The sequence below is a fragment of the Euwallacea fornicatus genome, chromosome 19 (assembly GCF_040115645.1).
Source record: "Euwallacea fornicatus isolate EFF26 chromosome 19, ASM4011564v1, whole genome shotgun sequence".
Lineage (NCBI taxonomy): Eukaryota > Metazoa > Arthropoda > Insecta > Coleoptera > Curculionidae > Euwallacea > Euwallacea fornicatus.
The window spans coordinates 4,086,712-4,093,630 of record NC_089559.1 but is presented as its reverse complement, the minus strand read 5'-3'; the positions used below and the strand labels follow the sequence as shown (position 1 = coordinate 4,093,630).

The following is a 6,919-nucleotide window of genomic DNA, read 5'->3' as shown; positions in this document are numbered from 1 at the left end:
CGTTTTACTAGCAAAGTAATTTCTTTAGGATATGTGTATTTTCCGTTGTTTTCTTTATCAATGTGTGGAGTAGCTCTATATGCTGCGTCGTGTATAATTTTTGTTAGGCCTTCGGTTACGTGATCAATGTCCTCTTGAATTTTGAGAGGAATGTGTAGATTCAGATTAGCGCCTACAAAGGATCCCAGGAAGTTCCAGTCTGTCTGTCCATTACATAAATTAAACTTAGGGTTTTTATAGATTACCTGGCTGCTGATGGTGAGTGCAACTGGCGAATGATCGGAGTTAAGATCTAGGTAGGATTCCATGGATAAATAGTTACTAGAAATACCGCTTGCTATGAAAAAATCTAGTAAATCTGGGACCTTATTTGTGTCAGTAGGCCAATAAGTGGGCTGTCCTGTGCTTAATGGTGTGCAATTATAGTTTTCTATGCACTTTAATAGTGTTCGTCCTCTGGGATTTATCAGCCTTGATCCTCATTGTGAATGCTTCGCGTTGTAATCACCTCCCGAGATGTCCTGTGTCCTACTGTTTTTAGGTATTTTTCAAATGTTTCTAGTAGTATGCTATGTCGAGGTGGACAATATGCTGCTGATATAGCTATTGGCCCATTTTCAATATTAATAACAATACTTGTAGCTTGTAAACAATCCTTTTCAGTTTTCTCCAATTCATGATGTTTTATTCTATTTTTAATAATTATTGCAGTATAACCATGTGCTGTTCCATCAGGATGTTTAGTATCAAGGATAGTGTAGCCAGGTATATTGAAATAAGTTAGTCCAGTAAAATGTGTCTCAGAGACTAACAGTATATCAATGTTATTTGTTTTTAAAAACATTTCCACTTCTTGGCGATGTTGGGCCAATCCGTTAGCGTTCAATAATACTATATTGACTGTACTGTTGAATTTTAACACAATTTGTTTAACAGTTTTGTAATTAAGATGAGAAGTGAAGACATTTGCTCCGCTTGTTTAGTTAGTAAGTTTTCCAATCTACTTATTGATTGTTCAATTGCTGATGTAGCTTGATTATGTTGTTGATTTGATTGATCATTTGATGCTTGTGAATTGTGTTGATTTTTTGTTATATCTGCATAGGAGGTGTGTATTGATGTTCTGCGGTATAAGTTTCGAACAGGTTCCCCATCTTGGCTTATGTTTTTATTAGTTGTTTGTGTGTGATTTCTCATGTTCACAGCTTCTCTGTAAACTTGGCATCCCCTATAGTTAGCTGGGTGATTTTCTCCACACAGTACACAGATTGGTGGAGCTTCTTTAGCTTTTGTGCATTTGGAGGTTTCATGGTCTTCAGAACATTTTACGCACCTGAACGATTTAGTGCAATAGTTTTTTGTGTAACCAAATTCATGGCATCTGGTACACTGTATTAAAGATTTTAATTTCCTAGGAAGTTCTATTTCAACTATTGTTTGTTGCAGTCTTGTGATATTGTAGATGTCTTTATTATTAGAATTAGGATTCAAATCCACAAAGAAGAGAGGCAAACGACGTTTTGTTTGTTTTTCTCTAATATTCATGACACTTCTAACACTATGACCAAGTTCCTCCAATTCGCGTTTAATGTCGTCTTCTGATGCACATGCGTGACTGAAAGACAACTAAAAACAATTGTTTTACCTGAATACTTGATAATGTCATCAAATACAAATTCTTCCAAAATGATGGCTATCCAGCACATTTGCGTTTTTAGCAAATATCTTCATTTTTAATATCATTTTTAGTAGATAACGTTTTGGTGAATGCGCGGCTCGGGTACATAAAAAATTATTTTCTCTCATTTTTAAAATGTTTCTTAACCTTTCGGGGGTCGCGCGCGGAGTCTCACTCCGCAAGATTAATATATTTAAAATAATTCCGTGATGCGTCACCTGCTGATGTGGCGCTGCACAGTAGTCTCATAACATGCGTTAATAGTGGCGCATGCGCTTTTGTACGTCATTTAGTGCGTTTCGTCTCGGTACTTTCTTCATTGCGGACGGTAATTCCCCATACGACCTTTCTTGCCTTGGTTTTGTGTTTAACTCTAGAATACGGGACTATCGTAAATTTTACGAAGCTCGCCCGATTTCGTCAATTTTCGCCTACTTTCGGTTAACTTATGAGACTGGCTATCTGAGTACCTTCAAACGTAGTATTGTGCAATACAGTGTAATATGCACCTGCTTTAAATTATCTCCCTAAATCGATTTTTTCAAATTGAGTCGTAATTTTTACGACAGTCCCGTGTTCACATTAGTTTTTTTTAATAAGTACGGTTTTTTAAGTTTTGTTATTTTTCCTATTTTTTGTTATAAAATATACATACATATGTAATATAGGTAAGATTGCTTGGTTTTTCTACCTACATGTACGATTGCAAATATTTTTGTAGTATCATGTCCAATTTAAAATTTTTGAAGCAAAAGGAATTAGAGGATGAAGCGGCACGTATATTGACTGGAAATGAAAGTGATCCAGAGTCCTATGAGGACAGGGGAAGTGAGTGGGAAGAGGACATTTTGGAAGCTGCGTCAATTGGTTCCGATACCGATAATGAATATGATGAAAATTTGGCTTCTTATACCAATCAACAAGATAATATTCCCGATCAAACCGGAGAAATAATGGACGAATTAGATGAGGATGATATTCCCTTATCACAATTGCGTACCCGTTCAAAACATATTGCCAGTTTCGAAAATATGAATCTAAAAGGGAAGAATGGCCATAAGTGGTCCACACAAATACCCAAAAAGTCCAAAAGAACAGCTGCGAGAAATATTGTACATTTTATATCCGATCCTAAAGGCGCAGCAAGGGACTGTTCTACTTTGGACGAATACTTTCTTCATTTCTTTTCGGACAAAATTTTAAATATTATTTTGGAACATACAAATGCACAAATCGCCATACAATCGGAAAAGTTCAGCGGCCACCAGAATGTCTCCCAAACGACAAAAGATGAACTAAAAGCTATGTTCGGTATTTTAGTACTGTCTGCTGCAAAGAAAGATAATCATTTATCAGTAAAGCATATGTTTGATATCACTATTTCGGGTACTTTTTATAGAGCATGCATGAGTTATGACCGATTTTATTTCCTGCTAAATTGCCTAAGGTTCGATGCTAAAGAAACTAGACAAGAGAGAAAACTAAATGATCCATTTGCACATATCCGAGAGATTTGGGACATTTTGATTGAAACATGTAAAACGTCATATACTCCGTCTTCATACCTCACCATTGACGAACAACTCCTAGCTTTTCGGGGACGTTGTCCATTTAGGATGTACATTCCTAATAAACCAGCGAAGTATGGAGTGAAAATTGTAATGGTGTGCGATTCTTCAACCAAATACATGTTAGATGCAAGCCCTTATTTGGGAAAAAAAACACCGACAAATGGTTTACCACTATCCGAGTTTTATATAAAAGAATTAACGAAGTCGGTTCACGGTACAAATCGCAATATTACCATGGACAATTGGTTCACATCAGTTTCGCTCGCTGACCAGCTACTACAAGATCCCTACAAATTAACAATGATAGGAACTATACGCAAAAATAAAAGGGAAATTCCAAATGAGTTATTGAATGTAAAAAGTCGAATCCCAAATACGTCAATGTTTTGCTTCGACAAGAAAAAGACACTACTATCTTATATGCCACGAAAAAACAAAATAGTTCTGTTACTCTCAACAATGCATGAGGGAGCAGAAGTCATGGAACCAACTGGTAGACCAGCAATTATTCATAATTATAACCAAACAAAGGGAAGTGTGGACACATTTGATCAAATGTGTTCCAATATGAATTCAAGTAGAAAAACACGGAGATGGCCTTTATGTGTATTTTATGGCATGATAAATATGAGTAGCATAAACTCTTATGTCATTTACACATTCAATATATTAAAAACTGGTAAAAAACCTCTGTCCAGATACCAGTATATGATCAATTTAAGCCAGTGTCTGGCTAAGTCATGGATGCTACAACGATATAATAGCTCGACTTTACGTCGAAATCTTCGCCAAGATATAGCATCAATTCTTGATTTAGGGCCAGAAGAAGACGCCAACAACCCTCAAGAAAAAAAAAGAAAAACATGTTTCTATTGTCCTAGCCAAAAAAGACGAATGACCACTAATTTTTGCAAAGACTGCAAACAGCCAATATGTGGGGAACACCGCGGAAATATTTGTAAAAAATGCACTGAAAGTTAAAAAATAATATTCATTTTGTAATGTTACAAGTTTGTTTAAATTACAAATAATATATTCGTTATATTTGCCGTTTCTTAATAACTTGAGAAATAGAATTAAATATAAATATTCATGGCGTCGTAAAATTTACGATAATCCCGTGTTTACGTTCAGGGTAAATAGTCCCGTATTCTAGGGTTAATAAAAGTATACAATTAAGTTAAAATTGTGTTACTAAACAAGATAAGTTGGTTTTTTTCTTCAAAAATGACATCTAAATGTTACGGACTATTAATTTTTTAGATGTGATCTTGGGAATACGAACAGAACCATTTGAAAAAACTTATGGAAGAGTGTTTGTGGGAAGATATACCACAAAATACTTTTGACGATGACGATAAAGATTTGGAAGAGAATGATCTGGTTGAAATAAAACGTATTGATAGCAACACCGAACAAGAATATTCCGATTCTGAAAGTGGTGAAGAAATTTCAATACAGGGGCCTACTTTCACTGGTAAAGACAAAACAACAATTTGGTGAAAACATCCAATAGCAAGATATGGAAGGACTCGAAAAGAAAATCTTATAAAAGATCTTCCAGGTGTCAAAACTTGTCTAAAACACGTAAAAAAAGAATAAAAATTTTTAGTCACTTTTTTTCGGATAAAATTCTCAACGATATTGTAATTTACACAAATCAGCATATACTAGGGAATTGAGATAATTACCTAAGAGAAAAAGATGCAAAAATTACTGGTTTATTTGAAGTTAAAGCACTTATCGGACTTCCGTATTTATCTGGAGTTCTAAAATCTAATCGGCTAAATCTCGACGAAATGTGGGACAAAAATGGGACAGGAGTGGAGCTGTTTCGACTGACAATGCCTCAACAAAGATTTCGTTTCCTCATGCAGCATCTAAGATTTGATGATGGGACCACACGATCCGACAGATGGCAGTATGATAAACTGGCTCCAATAAGGGAAGTTTTTACTGATTTTGTCTTAAAATGTAAAGCTGCATATGTGCCTTTTGAGAACGTGACCATTGATTAAATGCTCGAAGCTTTCTGGGGAAAATGAAGCTTTCGGCAATACATACCTAGCAAGCCCGCTAGATATGGACTTAAGGTGTTCGTCCTAGTTGATTAAAAAACATTTTTCACCGTGAATCTAGAGGTTTACCATCGTCGCCAACCAGAAGGTCCCTTTTCATTTAGTAATTCGCCAAAAGATGTGGTTATGAGGCTTTTCGACCCGATAAAAGGTACTGGCAGAAATATCACAGTGGATAACTGGTTTACCAGCATGGAACTTCTTCAAACTTTGAAAAAGGATTTTAACTTGACTCTTATTGGTACAATAAGAAAGACCAAGAGAGAGCTGCCGCAAGAGTTTACCCGTCCTACAAATCGTCCTAATTTATCAAGCATGTTTGCTTTTCATAACCATATTACACTTGTATCTTTTATTCCAAAAAGAAATAAAAATGTCCTGTTGGTATCGAGCACACATTACGATGACAAAATTGACGAAAACACAAGAAAACCCGAAATAATATTGGATTATAACGCCACCAAAGGTGGAGTGGACTGCGTTGATAAACTATGTGCGGCTTATGATGTTTCGAGAAACACTCGGAGATGGCCCATGTTGCTATTTTATTCTTTTCTCAATGCAACAGGAATTAATTCATACGTCGTATATTCCATCAATAACTCGACATGGAACGTTAGAAGACGTCAGTTTCTACGACAATTATCATTCCAACTAATAGAAGGCCACCTTCGACGCCGTGTAACGCAAAATGTTTCAAATATTTTGAAACGACGAATAAGAAGCATTTTGGGGATCGAGGCCAATCCGGAACCCGCTGCTGCGGCGGCGCATATGCGTGGTCGTTGCGTCTATTGTGACCGAAAAAAAAATCGGCCTATGCGATTTTCATGTATTAAATGCAGAAAACTTTTATGTTTAGAACACTAAATATTTGTAATGAGTGTTCTGCTGTAGAAGAAGAAAGTGAATAAGACATTCGTTTTCTAGAATTAGTTTCACTTCATTTTTTGCTATATAGTAGAATAATTTGTTTAGTTTTTATGTTTAACAATAATAGAATACTACATTTTATTCCCTGTTTAAAAATTAATAAATAATTAGTTAAGAAAGCACAAAAGTGTTATCGTCGAACAGCAAACTGTTAGGACTGAAATCTATATTCTATCTTAACTATAATCTATAGCAGAATAGTAGTCCGCGTGCCACCTTTTACGTCTCGATTTAAGCGCGACCTCTTAAAGGTTAAGAATCTTTTCAGCATGACTGAAAGACTATTGCCTAAGGAAGGTTTTAAGAAATTTGAATAAACCTACTGTTGGTCCTTGTTGTGAAACTCACGTTGAACGTTGACTGGACTATTGAAGGACCACCCTGATCTTACAGGATCAGGGACACTGGGTTCTGGTTTCAATTAATTAACACCCCGAAACAATAATAACGATTTATTGAACTGCTGCTAATTAATTTGGCCAGACGAGTAAGGACTAACTGACAACGAGCCACTATATAAATTTTGTGGTTCAGTTAAGTCCCTGAGTATTGATTCAAAGTATCTATATTTCTTATTCTATTTCCCGAAAAATTTACTAACGGTTTGTTCGAGTTCTTGTCAAAAATCCAAAAAGAAAAAACCCCGCAATCTCCCTTCC

The 6,919-nt window shown here is 35.7% G+C and overlaps 1 pseudogene; it reads left to right on the top strand.

The window, feature by feature from the left end:
- Positions 1–4,554: 4,554 nt before the first annotated feature.
- On the top strand, positions 4,555–6,241 carry LOC136345442 (piggyBac transposable element-derived protein 4-like; annotated as a pseudogene).
- Positions 6,242–6,919: the final 678 nt, after the last annotated feature.